The sequence below is a fragment of the Schistocerca serialis genome, chromosome 4, assembly GCF_023864345.2.
Source record: "Schistocerca serialis cubense isolate TAMUIC-IGC-003099 chromosome 4, iqSchSeri2.2, whole genome shotgun sequence".
NCBI lineage: Eukaryota > Metazoa > Arthropoda > Insecta > Orthoptera > Acrididae > Schistocerca > Schistocerca serialis.
Window position 1 is genome coordinate 101,433,295 of NC_064641.1, and position 9,879 is coordinate 101,443,173.

Sequence of the window (9,879 nt, forward strand, 5' to 3'; positions counted from 1 at the left end):
TATTGGTCAGACGATGCGTACCGTCGAGGATCGATGCCGTGAACACCAGAGGCACACTCGCCTGATGTATCCGAGCAAGTCGGCAGTCGCTGAACATTGTTTGACGGAAAATCACGCCATGGAATATGACCGCACGAGGATTCTGGTGCAGACGTCGAGATACTGGGACAGCGTTGTTAGAGAGGCCATCGAAATTCGCACCAATGACGACCTCATAAACCGTGACTGTGGCTATAATCTTAGCAAGGCTTGGGAACCAGCGATCGGGTTAATCAAGAGTAAATCGAGCAAACGTATAGTTGTGACGACCACGGCGGACAGAGCCATCACTCCGACGTCATCTCAGACGCCGTCGCAATCTGTTTCACCGCGCGACCGTGGCGCGGGGCGCGGACGGCGGAGGGAGCGCACCGCGGGCGGAGGGTATTTAAATCGGCCGCCGCCGCGACCGAACCCAGTTCCCTCTGAGGAGCCATAGCGTACGGATCTCCGTGCCGGCACGTTCACAGGAGCTCAGTCCGTCAGTTCACCTGATGATGGCGACATGTATGATCGCCGAAATATTGTGCCCGTTGGACACTATAGACCGGCAGCACACCCGTGGATATTTTGACTAAATGAGAAAGGCATTTTATTACCAACCGCCGCTTACACAGGTTGTTCAGTATGAGCATCGGAGGTGTCGAAGAGGTGCTGCATCCGTAAAACTACGTGATCAACAATTGCTCGCAGCAGTTCCAGTGGAATCTGAGCAAGGTGTTCCTGTACACCGGCCTTGGATCAGGTAGAGACTGAACGTGTCCCTGGTAAACACATTCTTTCAGATATCCCCTGCGTCAAAAGTCACATGGATTCAGATCAGGTGATCTTGCAGGTCTGGAGATAACACGATCGTGGAAGGTTGCATTAAATAGATTTTTCACTGGGTGAGTGACATTAGGTGCTGACCCATCTTCCATGAAAACAGTGGAATCCACACAGCCAAAGCATGTGCTGGACAAGGCCGTCTCGATAACGTGCTGAAGTTCTGTACACCTGGCAGGTCCTTTGGATGTATTCTATTAAAAAAAGAATGAACTGAGAATCAAGATGCTTGTGGATCCACATCAAATAGTCACATATGGCGAATACCATGACTCGTCGTGTACAACACGCAGTTCAACAGTACCCCAAATTGGTCAGTACTGTTTATTCACTGCAACCTGTAAGTGTAAAATATGCCTCGTCGCCTTCGATGAGTGCCATAAGCCAAACAGCAAATTCAGAACGGTTGCTGCGGATCGTGAGGTTAAAATTGCTACACTGTCTGGATCTTGCACAGTATAAGAGTAAAACAGACCGCAAAAGTTTCCGTACTGTTGACCATGCGGTGGACAATTGTCATGACACTACCTGGCTCACATGATGCATGGTTATTTACAGCAACCGCAACTTCGTCAATAATTACCGCAGGCGCCACTTTAAGCTCACCCGTGATTTTGAGTTTCATTATAATCTTCTTTAAACCGTTTAAATACATCGGGTCTGTCATGCGACCTTTCAGATGGCGATATTCTCTCAATGCAGCACTGTAATTGCTGTCATTTTCATAAAACAGTTGACTAACAGCGCACGGTCTCTCCACTCGATAGCCATACTATTTGCTCACGTTGTTGTTGTGGTCTTCAGTCCAGAGCCTAGTTTGATGCATCTCTCCATGCTGCTCTATCCTGTGCAAGCTTCTTCATCTCCCAGTACCTACTGCAACCTACATACTTCTGAATCTGCTTAGTGTATTCATCTCTTGGTCTCCCTCTACGAATTTTACCCTCCACTCTGCCCACCAGTATTAATTGGTGGTCCCTTGATGCCTCAGAACATGTTCTATCAACCGATCCGTTCTTCTAGTCAAGTTGTGCCACAAATTACTCTTCTCCCCAATTCTATTCAATACCTCCTCATTAGTTATGCGATCTACCCATGTAATCTTCAGCATTCTTTTGTAGCACCACTTCTATTCTCTTGTTGTCTAAGCTATTTATCGTCCACGTTTCACTTCCATACGTGACTACACTCCACATAAATACTTTCAGAAACGACTTCCTGACATTTGAATCTACACACGATGTTAACAAAGTTCTCTTCTTCAGAAACGCTTTCCTTGCTACTGCCAGTCTACATTTTATATCCTCTCTACTTCGACCATCATCATTTTGCTCCCCAAATAGCAAAACTCATTTACTACTTTAAGCGTCTCATTTCCTAATCTAATTCCCTCAGCATCACCCAATTTAATTCGACTACATTCCATCATCGTCGTTTTGCTTTTGTTGATGTTCATCTTATATCCTCCTTTTGAGACACTGTCTGTTCCGTTCAACTGCTCTTCCAGGTCCTTTGCTGTCCCTGATAGAATTACAATATCATCGACGAACCACAAAGTTTTTATTTCTTCTCCATGGATTTTAATATCTACTCCGAATTTTTCTTTTGTTTCCTTTACTGCTTGCTCAGTATACAGATTGAATAACATCGGGGAGAGGCTACAACCCTGTCTCACTCCCTTCCCAACCACTGCTTCCCTTTCATGCCCCTCGACTCTTATAACTGCCATCTGGTTTCTGTACAAATTGTAAATAGTCTTTCGCTCCCTGTATTTTACCCCTGGCACCTTCAGAATTTGAAAGAGTGTATGACGATGTTATTATCAAAAGCGTCCTATCAGGACCAATGTGCTCTTATTCTTTTCTTGGCTGCCGAAGGACAAACACGGGTAGACATCCACAGGAGAATGAAGAATGTCTATGGGGCAGCATGTCTGTCGGAAGCCACCATCGTGGAATGGTTCACCAAGTTCCATACTGGTCGCTATTCGAGACGAAACACCAGTCGACCTGGGTGGCCAGTCTCACTCACGTGTGTATAGACATTCGAGCATGTGCCCTACAGTCCTGATCTCTCCCCATGTGACTGTTATGCATTCAGTCCCTTAACGGCCTTGAAGGATCCAGGTTGCTGTCGAGGGTGTGCAGCAGACAGTTACAGACTTCACTCAGAAGGACACGATGTTTTAGTAAACGAATATCTTTAACCTGGTGCGCCACTGAGATGATTACCTCAATGTTCACTACGATTTACGTAGTTGGCATATCGATTCCGGACTGTGCTGCTTTCTTATACTTCTCTTGACGGACTGATATTACTAATTTTTTCTTGTTGTTGTTTTGCTTTTTCTCCCAGGTGCTAGGTGACCCTCATCTTTGGGGACGCCGGTTGCTGCTGTTTATTCACTGTGTTACGTGAAGTGACAATGGCACAGGCAGGGTGACAAGCTCTTACTGGTAAATTTTCTCTGAGCCGTGGTAAAAATTGCTGTCTTGAGAAGCGCGCCGCAGCGCGTAGTGTGAAGCAGTCGCCCTCTGTTTCTGGCGGTGGCGCCGCTGTGGCAGTCGCAGCTTTCGTGTCTCCCTCTCATGGGAAAGCGGTAAAGGTTGCCTGTTCACGTGCATTTAAGCTTCCGCCAGCTCCCCCTCCCTGATGATGTCCTCCTCCCCTCTAACTACCCCTCCTATCAACTTTGATCCTTCCCCCACCCACTTCCTGTGTCTTTTCCTTCAGGCACCCTCCCTCCCTTCTCTCTCCTTTTCCCCCCCCCCATCCCCCTTCCTCCACCCCTCTGCCCCTGGGCTACCTCTCCCCCTTCCTCCCTTCCCCCTATCTCCCCTGCCCGTGGCATCTCTGCTCTCCCCTCTCCCTCTCCCACCGCCCCGCCTCATCCTCTCTTGGCAGGTCCCCGGACTCGTACACGCTTGGTGAACATTCGTGCGCCGGCGATCAACGCCTCGTATTTCTGTGTGTGCCGTCGTTTTGTGCTTAAGTGGTTCAGTGTTATTCGTTTTGTGAACCTACGTTCGCGTGTGACAATTTTCGGCTATGTATAAGTGTCTGAGCAAATTTTATCTTGGACTGTACGCCCGTGAACAGCTCCATGTATTTAAAAAGTGTTTGTCTCCGTTTATATGTCCACCATGTTTTTCTCTAATTGTCTTCATATGTCTCTTTTGTGTTTCTCTATGGCCTAAGAGCGGCGTAGTATGCTGCTGCTGGCCTGCCTGTAAACAGGTTTAAAAATAACAATAAAGAAAAAAGAGCATTTAAGGGGCGCTAAAAGTCCGCCAGTCGGTCAGTTGGTCAGCCGGGTCAGTGTGGGGCAGTCAGTGTCTGTCGTATGGGGTGCTAGCAGCTTTGTGTTAGGCCGCCAGTCTGCTCGAGTTTGTTCAGGCAACGGCCATTGGCGGTTGGATCGATCAGTTGGTCGGTCGCGCACTGAGACACAAGGTGACTTGTCCGCCTTGAGCGTCGGCGCATGTGAGGTCGCCACGTCAGTCCAGTGGGCCGCGTCGTATAGCGAGCGGCAGTGGCTTCGCGGCCGACACGAGAGCAACCGTAGTCAACCAACGACATCGGTCTGGCCGGTGCGAGCTGCGACGCCGTGAGACGGGAGATCGGCGCGCCTTCCTGCGTCCATTGAAGCGGCTGGCAGCGGACGGTTCGGGAGAGCGTTATGGGGGTGCTGCGCCAGGTCTTCGCCAGACAACGCAGTTTATTAGAAGTTAAGTGATTCGTGATGTGTTATTTCATTTACTTGTTAAATTCTACTTGTTTTCTTGGTCAGTTTCTCGTCCCCAGCTTGATCGTCTGTCTCCCGTCCGCATTTCTTAGGCAGTTAGTGTCTGTCTGTCTGTCTGTCGGTCTGCCGTACGTTAATAGCTGCCTCTGTCATGTTTGTCGGATTCGGTGTTAACGAATTTATTGCTTGACGTGTAACGGCCGAATTCCTGAAATATGTTTTTATCTTGCCTATCATCTTGAGAGCCGGTATATGTGTAATGTAGAGTATGTTTGGCTAACCTTGTATATTTTATGTAAAACTATGTTTCATGGATTTTTATTTAAATGGTTATTTTAGTATATAAAGTTGCCACCCTTCCACCATAAGAGGCTTTTTTTAAAATCAAGTTGCACGTTTGGTTAATGTTCTTGATGAATCGCTTGTAAATAAAGTAAATTCTTAAGAAAAGATTTAAAAGTAAATTCACGGTTCATTCTCTTACCCACAAATCAACACCATCTCCCCAAATTTTGCTCTCCGGTCATCTCTTTCTTGAGAACATTGGCCAGCTGTCTGTGGACTGAAAGATCCAGTTCTCGTACTGTTTTATGTATGCAGAATATTTTCTTCCATTTAAAATGACTCATGGTGCAGAACTTTTCTATGTACATTCGTTCACCTTTACAGGCTCCAAATCCTACTATATCGTACACTAAATGTTGGTCTGCAAGTTTCTGTAAAGATAAATGCTACGTCTTCGACAGTAGTTCTTTAACTGCAAGCCTTGTCAAACTCCGCCTTGGAGAACGTACAAACGATTATACGGGGCATTAATAGGAAACCACCCAAATTTCTAGACGCAATAGATAAAAAAGGCCTCAGTCGTAGGTACTTGTGAACTGCAGCGTCATGCAAAATAACTCAAAAAGTTTTGTATAAAAATTCCATACACTTCTATATGGGCTCATTTCGTAATCATTTAAATGTCTAGATGATACTTTATTCCAACCCATGTGCACACAAGCCTGTCTGAAATGCATCTACAATTCTTCTTTGAAGACCGCTAAAGTCACGTACAGGCGAGGCATAAAAATTGTCTTCCACATAAGCCCACAGGAAGAAATCCGGAGGGATTATTCTGGAGGTCACATTGGCTATTTAGTTGCTCCATTACATCCTATCCACCATTGTGGAAATGTTCGGTCCAGGAATTCTCAAACATATAAACTGCAGTGAGTTGGATCACCATCTTGCTCGAAGATCACATTCAGTTAAAGGGGTAGAAGCTGAGGGGCAGAAAATTGCTCACGCAGATCAAAATAAAGGCTTCTTGTTAAAGTTAGCTCTATATCTGCATCCACACCTACGTGACTGTTCTGAAATTCACATTTAACTGCCTGGCAGAGAGTTCATCAGACTTACTTCAGACTATTTCTCTAACGTTTCACGCTGGAACACCTCGCGGGAAAAACAAATACTTAGATCTGATTTCTCTTTTTTTGTGATCATTTCTTCCTACGACCGTTGGCCTCAACAGATGTTCGTGATAGGAATTTCGTTAAATGTCTTGCCGCAACGAAAAGCTCCTTTATTCTAACAACTGCCAGCCCAACTCGTATATCACATCCGTGACGCTTTCTCCCCTATTTCACGAAAATACAAAACGAGCTGCCTTCTTTGACCGTTTTCGATGTCCTCTGTCAATCGTATCTGGTAAAGGTCCCCTACAGCGCAGCACTATTCCAGAAGAGGGCGGAAAAGGGTAGTGTAGACAGTTTCTAAAGTACATCTGTTTCATCTTCTAAGTGTTCTGTCAATAAAACGCAGTCTTTGGTTCGCCTTCCCCACAACATTGTACTGGATTTTTAAAGAAGACAATAAAGGCCAATGGGTATGATAGTTCGTCCATAGACTGGGTTTTGAAGCGAAATATTAATTGTGGTAATAGGAAGGACTATGAGCCACCTTCCCTCTCTGTTAAGTTACCGTTTGTTTCTTGGGTCGCTGACCGCATCAGCAGAATTGTAAAGGAAAATAGTGTTTCGATCACTTTCTTCAGTGAAAACAAAGTAAAAGACTTTTTCCGACGGAAAACGGATGCACCTGATTGTCTCATCACTGCGGGCGTCTATGAACTGACACGTGGCTGTGGCAATGTATATATCGGCGATACAGGAAGCACTGTTAAAGGAGGTGTTTAAGGAACACGAACACCACATGCAGGTGAAACAAACTATGAAATCGGCGGTAGCGGAACATCATGAGAACTGTGACCTTGACATCGATTTCAGTAACGTATGTGTACTGGCTATGGAAATCAACATTTATAGAAAGAAGTCCGAGAAGCGACCGAAATTTGTAAGAACTCATGTAACTTTGGTAGAGAGGACGGCTAAAGGCTTCCATTATCGTGGCTCCCAGCCTTCAAGGAAGTGAATACGTGGCTGCGGCGTGTGAGCGATGCAAACAACGCCCTGGAAGCCACCTCTGCGGACGCTAATGTTTTGGACAAACATTATCACTTTCATTCTCTGCCTGGTTCGCTTATAGGTAATCATGTGGGCCCACCAATATCAGCAGGAGGAATTTTAACCATTAACTCTGCTCCAGCATAAGTGCGGGAAAAATCCCTAACTAATCAATGACGTTGGCCCACCAATGGTAATTATAGGAATTTTAGCCAATTACCCCCTTCTTCGGCATTAGCACGGGAAAACATCTCCCTCCATTCGATGATGGTGGCCCAGCAATGGTAGATCAAGGCTTTTTTACCCGATAACCACACTTCCCCAGCATGAAAATTCCCCTTTACAAGAGAAGGCGACTCAATTCTCTGACAGTGCTCAACCTCCAGTGGACACCACAAGATCCTGAAGAAGATCCCAGCTGAGGGGTAGAAACGTCGATTGTTTGAAGAAGTATGATGCGGCCCAACAACCCAGAAAATTTTCGCCTCATTATATACGCTGCCCTACAGAATTGAATGAACACTTTTTCGAAACATGAGAAAAAAAGGCCAGAGCTGAGAATTTCATGTGGCCTGTACAGTGGGTTAATGATGTCAATTTTGACACAAAATTTTACCACAATTATGTCCAACGCCACCACGGACGTGTCAAACGAAGGGAACATCGTCACAGTCCCTCTTATCCTCATGTCACCCCTTCTTTTGACGCACCTCCGACGGAGATTACATCTCTGACACCCAGCGTTTAAATCACGCGGTTTTCTTTTGAGTGGACGAGAAAAATATTTTGGATTCATTCCCGCTCAGAATAAGACTCATGGTGTGACAGAAAGGGCGTCAAAGAAACGACCTCTTTCGTTGGGACGTTGTTTCCCGCACATTTAGGGATCGAAAACGACAGTTTGCTGTGCGGCGAGCAGCAGGAAGACGTTCTTAACTATCTTTGATACTGATGACACTTACCTGACGTTTCAGCCCTTCGCTAAGGAGATCGTGGCGTAGAAATCCACTTGAACGTGATCTCATCTCTTTCGAGTGCAGTGCGATCGCAATATTTGCTCTGGCGTACAGAGTGAAACCACTAGGGAACGTCCAAAACCATTTACGAAATTTGAACGTAGCCCGTGAGCTGGTACGTTGCTGGCGCCAGTTTCCGACGACTTTTTCATCGTTGAGTCGACTTCGATGCTTATTTGTCTTCTTCGCATCTTTGGCGGTGGCGGGTTTTTTAAACTGGAGTGCGCGCGCTCTGCTGGTGGCTGGTGTGCGGGTATCCGCGGTGTGAGGAGGAGTGACGGGGGACTGTGTTTGTACGGAGCACGGCGAGAGGCCGAGTCGGCATGACGAAGAGGGTGGCCAGCCGCTATTGCGAGTTTAACCGTTACAATGCAGATTTTCTGTCCCGGTGATGGCGATTTCCTCGAGGTTGGAAGGACAAGTTCCGACGAGTTGGTTACAAGTTATACAGGCCGAATGAATTGGGGTCGTCGAGTAGCTTCGGTGGGTGGTGTTCACATTAACTTTATATTCCAGTGTACTAAAAGCCGTTTGAAATTGTTCCAGTAGCTTATCACTGAATCTGGTGTCGTCACCTGATACCTTGGCGGCAGTTGAGGAAGTGTAAAGACACGAAGCATGGCTAAACACGTAGCTAGAAGTGGAACTAAGTAGTGCGTTAGTCTGTGATTCACATTCCAAGCAGCGCTGAAATATTTTTCCTATTCTACCTGTCATGTCATTATTTTAGTCTGGTCTTTAAATGTGCGTCGAAATTATTATTGCTATTCTAACTTTTATGCCATTATTTTAGTGATGGTTTTAAGAGCCGTGACTGCCCAAGTAAGTCATGGAGGTTAATTCTGTTCATTTGTGGAATGTGTCATTGAAAGATAGGATTGTGTATCTCATGTCTCAGAATATTGCCTGCCACTGATATGTTTTATATTGCAGCTAGTTGGAAGTGGATGATGCGAGTAAACTAGGATCGAACTACCACCGTGGCAGTTGTTACTGTCCTGTAATTCCATCCTTTCGGTGGAGAGTTATGGTTTCTGAAGCTCAATCGCAGTGCAAAGTTGAGTACCCTTTTATTTCATTTCTTGTCCCGTGGATTTCTTATATCGGTTAAAATCTTTTGGTGTGCTTGCGTCCATCACTAATTCTCATGTAGAGTGGAAGCGGTGCCTGTTTTCTTGGGTAGATCTTCTCATCATAGTCAGGTACTGAAATTATATGAACCTGCTATATGCAAGTAGTATTGTTCTAATTGATCTCAAGTTCACCGAGTAAACCTTAAAATTTTGGTGTTTGTTGAACTCAGAGCTTTTAATTAGGATAGTTATGTTAGTTATATTTTATGAGCATGCTTTTATGAATATTGTGTTTGAAGTATGAAAAGTTGGCCTAAGAAGCCTTAAAACATTACTGTCTGTTGAATTCCGAAATTGTATGTGATGAAAAGATAGATAAAAGAGTTTCCATGCAAGTGATGAAGTAGGTGTGATTTGTTTGCTAGTCATATTCAATTAATTATGGGTCCATGGACATGGTTTAAATTAATGTAAGTGGTTGAAAGAAAACGATATGTGGAAGATATCTTAAAAGATTTTTGTGTTCTATAAGACAAGATTTGTTGTAATTATGGTTACTGTGAATGTATTGTGAGCAATGTGTTTGTAACAAAGAAGTGTGTGGCAACTACAACTGATTTAGACTGTGATTTCGGTGTGTCCTTAGAGAGCACACCACAACTCAGAACAGCTTTTTCAGTACTCTGCTTCACACCGTCCTGTGGTGTGATCACCAAGGGACGCGACAATGA